Source organism: Amblyomma americanum, chromosome 1, assembly GCF_052857255.1.
Source record: "Amblyomma americanum isolate KBUSLIRL-KWMA chromosome 1, ASM5285725v1, whole genome shotgun sequence".
NCBI lineage: Eukaryota > Metazoa > Arthropoda > Arachnida > Ixodida > Ixodidae > Amblyomma > Amblyomma americanum.
In genome coordinates this window covers 268,053,745-268,066,865 of record NC_135497.1, presented here as the reverse complement: position 1 = coordinate 268,066,865, position 13,121 = coordinate 268,053,745, and the positions used below count along the sequence as shown (strand labels likewise).

Here is a 13,121-nt window from a genome sequence, read left to right as displayed (position 1 = left end):
GCGATGGGTCTTTCACTCCCATTAGGCATTTTGTGCGACAGGACTGCTCCGAGTCCGTGGGGGCCAGCATCACATGCTAGACGTACTTCCAGGTTCGGGTTGTAATACACAAGGACAGTTTCTGAGACTATAATCTTCTTTGCTTGCTGAAATGCCACCTCACATTCTTTTGTCCACTTCCATGGTGATGATTTCTCCAGAAGTGTATGCAGTGGTCTGAGAAGAGTAGCACTGTCTGGAATAAACTTCCCGTAATAGTTCACAAGGCCAAGGAATGACCTCAACTCAGATGTTGACTTAGGTGTAGAAGCACGTATCACTGCCTTGATCTTGTCCTCTGTCTTGTGTAGCCCAGTTCCATCGAGCTTGTAACCACAGTATGTTACAGAGTCTTCAAAGAACAAACATTTCTGGAGGTTATCTCTGAGCCCACACTCTTGCAGTCGTCTGAGCACTAGTTCTAGGTTCTTGAGATGAGAATCTTCTAACTCACCAGTGACAAGAATGTCATCTTGAGTAGCATGGCACATTGGGATTCCCTGCAGGATTTGATCTATTGTTCTCTGCCACACAGCTGGCACAGGAGATGCCAAAAATCATTCTGTTGTACTGATACAGCCCTTTTCCTGTGTTGATGGTCAAGAGCGGCTTGGACTCATCGTCTACTTCCATTTGTAGGTAGGCTTGTCTCAGATCTATCTTTGAAAACTTCTGTCCTCCTGCTAACTTTGCAAAGATGTCCTCAATGCGTGGTAAGGGATACTGTTCCACCACCAAGTGATGGTTGATTGTGGTTTTGAAGTCTCCACATATGCAGACAGTTCCATTTGCTTTCACTACAGGCACTATGGGCGTGGCCCAATCACTGTGATTCACTTTTGTCAGGATGCTGACTGCCTCCAACCGTTCAAGCTCAGTGTTCACTTTCTCCTTCAAGGCATAGGGCACTTGTCGTAGCCTGCAGAACTTCGGTCGCACACCACTTTGAAGACGCAGTTTCAGTTTGATGTGCTTGAGTTTTCCAATGCTATCATCAAAGACGTCCCTGTGTTCTGCGAGGATCTTGTTCAGTTGATCTGCACGTGGCCAAAGTTGGTTGTCGATCCTCAATACACTGCTCAGCTCGAGAAGGTTGAAACGATTAATCCAGTCTCTTCCAAAGAGCGGAGGTCCTGGAGTGTCGACTACAAAGAACTGCACGCGTTGTGTTGACTTCCTAAACGTGACATTGGCTGTTGCCACACCGTTAGGGCTGAAGGCTTGACCAGTCAGCATCTTGAACCGTACTGAAGTTCCCTCCAGAGGCAGATGAGAGAGATGCGCTTTGTACGTGGTTCTTGGCACAAGAGAATACTTGGATCCAGTGTCCATCTCCATTTCCAATGTGTGCCTTCAATCTGTGGCTTCAGCCAGATTGGACTGCTTTTGTTCCCATCGTCGACATGTGCCAGAAGTTCAAATGCATCACTGTCTTGTTTAATGGCATGCACTTGACTTTTTGAGGCCTGCCTATTCTTGTAAGTAAGGCTTGACCGGCGTGGTGCTCTATTGGCGTCACTTGACTTGCTTTTACACGCGCTACTTATGTGGCCAACTTTATTGCACTTGTGGCAAACACTTGTGAGAAACTTCCATTTCGACGGTGGATGCCCTTTGCGGTCACGCCTGTAACATCGTCGTGCTTCCTTCTCGACATGAGCCACGGAAGCCGGCACTTCTTCCCTGCTTTTGAATTCGGCGATGTCCTTCACGGCAAGTTCATGTGCTACTGCTTCGTCAAGGGCGTGCTCTAGCGTAACCTTTTTTGCGGTTAGCAATCTCTGCTGGACTTGCACATAGCGAAGACCGCACACAAATTTATCCCGCAGTGCCTGGTCCAAAAATAACCCAAAGTTACAGTTCTGTGAAAGCCGCCGCAGTTCTGCCATATATTCGTTAGCAGACTCACCTTCTTTCTGAAGTCTCTTGTAGAACCGATGTCGCTCAAACAATTCAAGAGGCACAGGTGAAAAGTAGTCTCCCAGGTACTTTTTAATGTCTGCGTACGTTTTCTCTGAGGGTTTGTTCGGCGTGGTCAGCTTGCGAAGGATAGCGTAAGTTTTCGCTCCCATGCTTGTAATTATAGTCGCTACCTTCTCTTCCGGTAAGCTGTTGAGCGCGAAGTATTCGTCTGCCCTTTCTATATACGACGACCAGTCTTCAACAGTGTCATCGAAACTGTCGAGCTTACAGATTAGCGCTGCTTGAGCTGCTATTGTTCTCCCGCCCAGCGTCGGGCTCGCAGAGTTAGGCCTGACACTTCGTGTTTGTCAATGCTCTTCTTGCGGCTGCCAGTTACTGTCGCTTGATGTGGTGATCTTCAGGCCGTTCTTGGAGCGTTCTTGATCCGGTCCTCGTCGCCCTTTGTTGTGTCTGCACTTCATTTATTGCACAACTAAGAACATGGTACAATACTGACACACAACAAGGAAGCCATGCCCCCGGCACAACAACAGGCGTCAATACGCACGCATGCAGCTTGTGTCCACAGTTGCCAACACACGCTCGGTACGCCAACGTTACTAGACTCGGTACGCCGCGGGCACACAACAGCGCCCACTGTTTTATATCGTGCGACGCCAACTTGCCCGACAGCACGCTCTTCTGATCGTTAGTTGTGTCGGCAGAGTGCCAGTCGCGACCAATTCCGCACAAGAACGTCGACGTGGCGTTTATTCGTGCTAGTTTTATACCCCAGAGGGGAAAGGGCACACAAGTTCCAAGCATGCGCGCCGCAGACAGACAACGCGAGCACGCGCTGTACTTGGCAAACCTCGAACGCCAAACAGCGTCTCTCACAGCTTGCACGGAATAACGTGCCTCGAACTTCGAGGCCCTATTCCGTGCAAGCTGAGAGAGACGCGGTGCGGCGAGACTCGAGGCAGGTTATAACCAAGAGCGACGCGCGCTCGCGTTCTTCGTCTGCGGCGCGCGCGCTGGCATCGAAGCGCCCTAGCACGGAACGCCAGACCACATCGCCCGGGCTTACATGGAACTCATCGCACTGCGCGTCCTCGCACGTCCTCGCTCATTCTGCCGCCTGCAGCCATCTTTCGTGAACAGCCACGATGTCCGCTATCGAGTTCACTTGTATGACAGAGATGAACACCGAAAAACTTTCCTTCTCTTGGGAGTTAAGAGACTTTAACTCATGTTTGGCGCAGTTGGAAGAAGGGATATATAGTTCCCCATTCCCTTCACAAGAAGACGATGAAGAATGGCGCCTTAACCTGATCCAGCGCACGGCCGACGATGGCCAGGACTATCTCTATCTCGGCCTTGGATATGCAGGCGCCCGTGATGTTCGCGCAGAAGCCGCAGTCTTCATCGTCAATGCAAGTGGGCAGGAGAGCAACAAACAGTACATGAGCATTAGAGTGTTCAGAGGTGAACGAAACTGGTGTTTCTGCCAATTTATCCGGATGAGTGCCCTGGAGATCGACCTTTCTCCCTTCTTGCTGGCAGGCAACCTCCGCATACGCTGTGAATTGACAGTCATTCGCGGCTACGTAAGTGCGCCTGGAAGATTCGGGAGCGCCAACGCCGAAGTATTTCAGCACGGACTCTCCGACGACCTCGGCGCGCTTCTAGACAGGGGCGACCTTGCCGATGTCACCATTCAGGTCGTTGGCGGAACGCACCGCGCCCACAAGGCGGTGTTGGCCGCCCGGTCGCCGGTGTTTCGAGCAATGTTTTCCCATGAGGTATATGAAGCGCAAGGTTTCATCAAAATCACTGATATGGATTACGACGTTTTAGGCGCGTTGCTGCGCTTCATTTACACCGGCCGCACGCCGCAACTAGCACAGCTGGCAGGCCCCCTTTTTGCTGCAGCTGACAAGTACTTCATTCTACAGCTTCGGAACCTCTGTGAAGAGGCGCTAATCGAGGGATTGGACGTCGAGAATGCCCCGGCCGCCCTCATCTTAGCCGACCAACACAACGCCGCCGTGCTCCGCGGGAGTGCCATGGACTTCATCTGTGCGCATGGACGAGAAGTGACCCAAACGCCTGGCTGGGATGATTTGGTGGTGAACCGCGCCGACCTGGTGAAAGAAGTCGTCCGCGTGCTCTCCAGTCGCTGCAGCAGCTCAAGCGGACCGCCACCTAACTGAAGCAGAACTTCAAGCACACGAGTTCTCATAATAAAGGGTAAAAGCTCATGTTTTACTGCGTTGCTTAAAGTGTACATTGCATTGCTATCGCTGTGTTGCAGCACTTCCATCGTGCCATTACACTACAAATAGCTCTTGTTATGTCTACGTAAGTGCTTGAAGGTGATAGTACACCAATGAACATTTACCGCATGAGCATGAAATTCCGATTGCGATGCCTTAGGAGTTGTCTGAGAGTTGCTTGGTAGCGAACTCGCAAGACTAACGGTATTTCATTATTACACAAGCATAACTTGCAAGCTTGAATAACTTGATTAACTTTCATTGTAGTTTTGTTACTGGAACGATCTCTTGAAAGCATTCAGCCTGGTGGTCACCAAGGGTTATAATAATTCCTTCCAAGGGAATGTCATTCGGCTCGACTGCCGAACTTACGCTGCTACACGAAATTTTTCGACGGCATTCGGTTCAGATGCCATTCGAGTCGACGGAGCTCCGCGGAGACATTCCAGATTTTGGAATGCCTTTGAAACGCGAACACAGCCCGAACCGGTCAGTAGGCGTTGCCGCCGCCATGGCTTCGCCCCACCCATAGCCGCGCGATTGATTTCGGCTCTGTGGCTGCTCATTTTGATAATAATTGGTAATAATTGGTTTTTTTTTGGGGGGGGGGAGGAAATGGCGCAGTATCTGTCTCATATCGTTGGACACCTGAACCGCGCCGTTAGGGAAGGGATAAGGGAGGGAGTGAAAGAAAGGAAGAAGGAGGTGCCGTAGTGGAGGGCTCCGGAATAATTTCGACCACCTGGGGATCCTTAACGTGCACTGACATCGCACAGCACACGGGCGCCTTAGCGTTTTTCCTCCATATAAACGCAGCCGCCGGGGTCGGGTTCGAACCCGGGAACTCCAGATCAGTAGTCGAGCGCCCTAGCCACTGAGCCACCGCGGCGGGTCAATACCCGCTGCTCGCTTTTTCCTGCTCTTTGCTTAGCAAATAGCTCGTGTTATGTCTACGTAAGTGCTCGAAAGTAATAGTACACCAATGAACATTTACCACATGAGCATGAAATTTCTCCAGCAGTGCGCCAATGAGGACGGCTGTACTCATACTGTTGTTTACATCGCTGCCTACAAACAGCTAGCGCTCGTTTGCATGACTTAAAACTCATTCTGCGCTTTATTTCTATTAAATAAGCTCATCTCTTTTGTACCGGTTGCATCCGTGCTTGTTAACGCAGTGCGAAAATCTGTGGGAGGAAGCGCCGATACGATCGCTCGCCTGAGAACCACTTGACAGCCGGGCTGCTGACATCGCCTACGACTGGCACTTGTCGCTTATTGTCCCGACTTCCTCCGAAACGATCAGTAGTTTATTTTAAACTGCTTTATTCAGAAGTATGATCGGTGACCATTCGCAGTAAGTGAAACGGCATAACTACCCTATCGAAAAATCTCATATGGATGCATATGTGTCTCGTATGAATTTATAGTGTCTAGTATGTGGTCATACGAGATGATATGTGTCTAGTATGTGGTCATACGAGTTGATATGTGTCCAATATGTGTTTCGTATGGGCTGATATGTGTCATTCGTATGCCTCGTATGGGCATATGTGTCCTTCGTATCCCTCGTATGGGCATATGTGTCCCTCGTATGCCTCTATGGACTGATACGTGTCTATCGTATCAGTTGTTTGAGCCGAAATATAGATTTCGTATCACCCGAATGGGCCGATGTGTCTTTCGTATCACTCATTTGAGGCAAATGCAGCTCTCGTATCACTCATATGGGTGAACTGCGTGTCTCAGTGAGCTGATATTGTCACGAACCCGAAGACGACAAAGTTGGCAGTGGCGTGCACGGAGCGCTCGCGCTAGGCCCACCGCCATTAAATCATTCCATCGCCATCTGTTATGTAGTACTGTCTTCACCTGCTTGCCGTCGCGTAACATTTGGCGTGAGGTGCGGAGTTCATCCCCATCCTGGTCCTGGAGCTTCGGTGTCCTGCGTGTGCCGTGGTCGTCGGTCGTGTGTTCCTGCCCGCACCGCCCGGTTGTGCCCCAGCCCGCCAGACCAGAACCGACCATGTCGTTCACCCCAGCCCCGGCCAGAAGACACGACAACTTGACGACGCCGCCGCTACTCGAACCTATGACCCCACCGACCCTAGAAGTCGCCAACATATTCGAACACAGCCCCTGCCCATGCCGTTCGGTGTGTTCATGGGCCTCGGCTGTCGGCTCAAGGTGACCTAGCTAGCTACGGCCCGGAAGCTTCTTGGACCAGCGCTCATCTGATCATCATCTGTTCATCTCTTTCATCGTGACGGCAAACCCTGCATCTTCTTCTCTTCTGTGTTCATCCGTCCTGTCACGCTAATCGTCACGCACTGCGTTTCGTCTTCACTGCCGGTCTTTCAGTTCGCGCGATCGGGACGATCGCTCGGCAGCCCCGGGTAGTGTCACGGACTCGAAGACGACAAAGTGGGCAGTGGCGCGGCACGGAGCTCTCGCGCTAGGCCCACTGCCATTAAATCATTCCATCGCCATTTGTTATGTAGTACTCTTCACCATGCTTGCCGTCACGTAACAATATATGTCTTTTATAAGGCTCGACGTATGAAATTAAATGGATAACATTTCATCTTGTCTTTCACGCGGTGCACTTGAGCTCATAATTAAAGAACACAGGTGATCAAATTAGATCCCTCTAACGTGGTGGGATGTTAAATCCCAAGTATAGTACCATTTTACGCTGTATCAGCTTAGCACATGAATGTACAAGCATATGGCATTCCAATACTGTCCTGTTTCAAAGCTACATCTCAGCTGAAGTGCACACATTCAAAAAAAAGTTTAGAACACCCTCAGGAAAAGTAAAATTAAGCCAAGGACACCATCTAAAACATAATAGATAATGAGGCCACAAAACATTGGTCCATGGGATAAATGACTCAAGTAGCTTCCAATAATAAGGAAGTGACTATACAGATGCAAAAATTTCCATACATATATCCCAAGCTTGAGAGGTGTGTTGAATAATTTGCCTCCTTGTCTATAACATGCTAATTACTGAAAGTGAAAGATATTATTATAAACGAAGCTTCAGATGCCTTTTTTCACAGGTGTAATTCATTTTTTGATATCGTCCTCCACTTACACTGATGCCCTTGCATCATCGATGCATTATTCTTGTTTACATGCTCTCAGAGAAGAATGAGGCTGATGGCCCCAACTGGACACTAAAGATCTTCAAATGTTTCTTCAGCTACGGTATAGCCAGTAGCTACAAGGCACCAAGAACATCCCGAAACTGCAGCTTATTCAACACGGCGGTATTGCCACCTAACTTGTTGTCATGCCAAGCATTGTCACATTAAATGATGGATTTTTTTAGGACAAACTTTAAGAAAAAGTGCACGGTCCTTCAGCACCCTCAAGTTCAAGAATGCCCACAATAACCGTCTGCTTAATGTGACAATCATCACAAATAAATTCATTCACATCTGCCACGAGCTCAGATGCGAGATGCAGACAGTGGGCATCCACTGCACTCCTCGTCTTTCACACTCAACACAGCTGGATCTTGCATGTACGTACAGTTTGTACCCACCTTCTGAGTGGAAACATAACATACCCATTACCATAAATTGGACTCATTCGATGGTGGATAATGATAGGGAGAACACCTTCTGCCATCTAAAATTTGGTTTCGAAAAACTATTATAACCGTACACTGATGTATACTAACATTTTCCTTGTGAGTACTTCAATATCAGTGGTGCCATGTGCAAAATGAAAATATGAAAAGTGGGAACATCAAACTTTCTTTTCATTGTAACGTCTTTCCCTTTCACGAGGTGATAAATGTGTTACAGACCAGGAGGCAAAAATATACTGATCTCCCCTCGTATAAACAGAATCCACCAATACCATCTGTTTAATGAAACAAACTTACATAATACACAAAAACACTACATATATACTATATCATGGAACAAGAGTAAGAGTTTTGTACACAGACCACATGAACAACACAGCAGCAAGTGACATACAATATTAGTTACATTTCTCCATATTTACTATACTCAAATACAACTTAAGAATGAAGTGGCAGATGCCTCTCAAAGGACCAGGCATTGTAATGAGCATGGAGGAGGAGGACACAACCAGCAGTGCATGAGAGTTTTGATGATGACGATGAGATGTGAGCCCGTTAACAGGCCAATGTGATCCATTAAATGTCCGCGTATAGAAGCCGAGCACATAGAGCACTGCCACAATGAGATTAGCAATAATGAGAATGACAATGTCTCTAATGAGCTATTGTAGACGCCATGGTAGAGGGCTCCAGATTAACTTCAACTGCATATGCGCTGACAAAGCACAGCAAAGAGGCGTGTTTTCCACTTCACCTATATCAACATGTGGCTGCTCTCGCCTGGATTTGACTCAGCTTCCTTGGGCATAGACCACAACGGAGTGAATAAATGTCCATCCAAACAACTGTGACGTGACAACTAAAGAACTGAATATGGACAGGTAATGACAAAAAGAAAAGTGGGCCATATATGCCCTCTTCACTGTGTGAACATGTCGCCCATCTGAAAACAAACATAAAATAAAAAGACATGAAGTGTCACCTGCTGAAGAAATAAACAGCCGAAACACTAGTACACCTTCATTCACAGAAATGGAGCTACCTGTCACAAGGCAACGGGTGTGGTAGGCATGCAGCAACCGAATTATATAGTGTGCGCCATACTGATTGGCTCAGGTTGTCGTACCTTCCATGCAAACATCTTGCGAAGGGAATTATAGAAAAGCATTTGCCTCTTCATTCTTGAGTTGTATTCAACTATAGTTTACACAACACACAAAAGAAAATACTGCTTCTCAAAGGAACACTAAGGACATGTCCACATAATTTCTGTTCTTAGTAAAAATATGTTGCATTGGCCCTTTCTAACCATTCTGTTATTCTGTTAACCATTCTATTTACTAGGGCCGCCTACCCGTGTGTGTTTTTTTTCTTGCAGAAATGAAGGGTTTATTTGAGATATGTCAATAAAAGAATTCCAAAAAGTTCCTATAGTTAGACCAAAGCTATATATTCGGAAAAAAACAATCTGATATGCACTGCAAACTGCCTTCAAAAATCTTTCCTGACCGAATGCTTCGTCGGAGCGAGCATCTCTCAGGACACCTCGGGCGTTTTAAACTTGTTTACCAATAGACATCGGCTTTGCGACCAATATCAGATATTCAATATGCAAGATATACCCACTCCAGCGGGCTGATCACGTATCTATAGGGCCGCCTACCCGTGTGTGTTTTTTTTCTTGCAGAAATGAAGGGTTTATTTGAGATATGTCCATAAAAGAATTCCAAAAAGTTCCTATAGTTCGACGAAAGCTATATATTCGGAAAAAAACAATCCGGTATACGCTGCGAACTGCCTTCAAAGATCTTGCCTGACCGAATGCTTCGTCGGACCGAACATCTCTCAGGACACCTTGGATGTTTCAAACTTGTTTACCAATAGACATCGGCTTTGCGACCAATATCACATATATACAATATGCAAGATATACCCACTCCAGCGGGCCGATCACGTATCTATAGGGCCGCTTACCCGTTTGTGTTTTTTTTTCTTGCAGAAATGAAGGGTTTATTTGAGATATGTCAATAAAAGAATTCCAAAAAGTTCCTATAGTTCAACGAAAGCTATATATTCGGAAAAAAACAATCCGGTATACACTGCGAACTGCCTTCAAAGGTCTTTCCTGACCGAATGCTTCACTGGATCGAACATCTCTCAGAACACCTTGGATGTTTTAAACTTGTTTACCAATAGACATCGGCTTTGCGACCAATATCAGATATAAAATATGCGAGATATACCCACTCCAGTGGGCCGATCACGTACCTATAGGGCTGCCTACCCGAGTTCAGGTGGGGCTATACTCAAGAAGCACGGAACAGGGGGGTGGAAATGGGGAAGGTCGCCTCCCCCCCCCACATTTTTCAGGGGGGATGTGCCCCCCCAATCTCCATTTGCTTCTACTTGGATCAGATTTCTGAAAATTGAAACACATATTAGTTCTAACCTCTTAATTCAAAGCACAATGGGGCTGCATGAGCTGCTTGGCTTAGTAGCCAGTTGTAAAACATTTGGTATATGAGTAACCTGAACCGGTCATGTCCCTACAGAATTCGATCGACTATATATCGACCTGACCGCGTACATGATCACGATTAGCAGAATTTAAACAAACTATGCACAGGCTTTTTTAATAAAATTGATCACTCCTCGTGCGTACAGCTTCCCACCTATAAGCTCCTCATTTCAATTAATTTTATATTGCCATAAATCATTGCACCGTTTGTTCGTTCGCACTCACAACCTCCGGCACGCGGCTTTATCATTTTGTTTTGGAATGCGAGGTGCGACCAGACTTATGCCGTTGATCATGGCCACGTGCAAATGATTCCACATTTTTCCAGATTCTTGCTGCTTTTGGTTCTCTATCTCGAAGGTTCCTTGCCAGCTTTAAATTCAGCACGACCAAGAACTGCATGGCATTCAGGTCGATGACCGCCGAGCACGCATGATTAAGCCTATTGCAGCCGCCGAGTAATTCAGTTCTTAGTGGGCGTGAGTCAGCCCCTTAAACAGTTAATTTTGGAAGCCTTTTCGTTGTCTTCCTGACAGCTGGAGTGTCGTCACTGCATCGTGATACTTTGCATCAAGCTTTGAACATTGAATATATATATATATATATATATATATATATATATATATATATATATATATATATATATATATATATATATATATATATATATATATATATATATATATATATATATATATATATATATAATGTAAATGAGCATTAAAAAATAAATAAAATAAGCTCGAAGTCCTGCCCTCCCACTAAAAAAAAAAAAGAGTTCCGGAGTCCCTGGCTATTATTAATTGTCTCGAGCATAGCCCAAACCTTCACCCGCTGCCATCACGACCCGGACGCGACAGCGGTGTGCCAGAGAACACTGCGAAACTATAATTATAGAGGTCCTCGATCACCTCGATCGAAGTACCTCGATCGAGGGCGCGGTTGTGCTACCCAGTTCCGTGTTCTAGCGCACACTAGCAGTTTATTTTTGAGAGCCTCTTCCTCCTCGTACCTTGCACACTTCTGATTTCTTAACATAAATTCTTTCAGTGCACCAATTTACCTATTCAGCAATCTATATTTCCCCCTCTGCTGGTCCTAAGTCGCTGATTTCAGGTCAGTGGCAATATAGTACTTATGATATCTACCTCGCACCGTGCCAGAAAATACTTTTTTGCAGCAATTACAGACTTTTCAAGCACTTGCTGCATTTAGGGGAGTTCTAAAAGAAGTGTTTATTTTATCGTAGATAACACAGAAGTTGCTGTTTACAGCGCAGAGAACAGGGAAGGGCCCAGCGTTATTTATGATCAAGAGCCGCGCAACAGGAGGTTTTATATTTCGAAACCGAAACTGAAAATGTTCTAGCGTCGTCTGACGGCTAGGCCCAGACTTTATAGGTGCTTCCTGTTTGTCGTAAGCCACACAAAACTTTCTGCTTAAAGCACTAAGTAAAAAGCGCAAAGCACAATCAGGCACCGCGCGCCACTATAACTTCCAGCTTTGAAACCGAAACCGAAAGCGATTTGTCACATAGCGACTACTTTGTTTAATGCAGTGGCGATCAGAAATCGCAGAACACTTCAAACATTTAGGTTACAGCGGTACCACAAAGCTCATACATGATAGAGCCCACAGAGTAAGCAACCCTATTCACACGGGCAGTCACAGGTGCAAGACCGATTTGAGGGGCTAGTTGGTTCTGCAGTTGGTTCTGCTTATGTTGGACCAACGCTCTGTGGCACAGCTTGGCACGGAACTCATAACTATTTCCCCTTCAAAGTAGTATTTGTAACTTTTCAACTATAAGTATTTCATGGTGTGTAGAGCCCCGCGTCGTCTGCTACTACATGCGGTCAATCAGCAGTCAACTGGATGGCCGGATGCGCTGCATGAGGAGGCTGCGACATGGAGCGGTATAGAGATCACGGTCGGAGACGCAAGTTCTGCTGCAGGAAACAAACATACGAAATTGAACGAATAAAACGTATTTATTATTCTGGTTTGTAAAGAAGAGGTCATCATCATCATCGTATGCAGTGCCCTGTGCGGTGCGCGTCGCCAAGCCAATCCAAGTCTGCGGTCGTTCGCGTCCAACGCAAGGCGGACAAACGTTTGCGTCGTCACTCGTGTCGGTGTGTGTGGTTGTTACAGTTATTAGATTGTGTGTTTTGCAGCCACATGTGACACTTCCACTATGGGTTCGTCAGCTGCGGCGAGCTATGCGTACGTGAAATACTTCGACCGACGGCGCAAAAGCTATCGTACACGTCTCTATGTCGTCCTTGTTTCCTTTGCGCTACACCTATCCATGATGCCTCACCGACTGGCGTTAGCGACCTGGCAAAAAAAAGGACGTCTACTGGCGCGGCGGAAAAGATGAGAAGGCATTCTATTCCGCCCAAGTAATGGAGCTTGGAGGTGAGTTTTGCAGTTACTTTGCTACTTGATCAGATTTCAGAAGTGCCAAACGTGTGATGCGTGTACAGTCAAGCCTAACGCTTTTAGCAAAGCTTGGTGGCGTTTTACATAAAGTCGATGCACATGCTTTTTTACTGTTGCGAGCACTTGCAGAACGCTTACGATACCACTTCCTCTGTGCTTGCGATCCGAGCACACAGCAGCCCAGCGCATGCTTCCCAAAGAAGGGAAAAACTGCGTGGTCGCGTTGTAGCAGGTCTCGACGTAAGCGTCACTCTGAGCGAAATAATATATCGTGATTTTTTTCATGAATTCAAGTAATTGTATGAGGCAGGGGGAAATCGGCTGTGTTCAGATCTGCTAA

General features: G+C 46.7%; 1 long non-coding RNA gene and 1 pseudogene across 2 annotated transcripts in view; both read left to right on the top strand.

The window, feature by feature from the left end:
* Nucleotides 1-3,461: 3,461 nt before the first annotated feature.
* On the top strand, nt 3,462-4,154 carry LOC144117611 (speckle-type POZ protein B pseudogene; annotated as a pseudogene).
* Nucleotides 4,155-12,415: 8,261 nt separating this feature from the next.
* The window catches only part of LOC144115049 (uncharacterized), a 231,007-nt gene continuing 230,301 nt past the window's right edge, over nt 12,416-13,121 (top strand). For both annotated transcript variants that reach the window (XR_013311221.1, XR_013311219.1), the window contains exon 1: nt 12,416-12,757. This is a non-coding gene — a long non-coding RNA (uncharacterized LOC144115049). The remainder of the gene's footprint in view (nt 12,758-13,121) is intronic.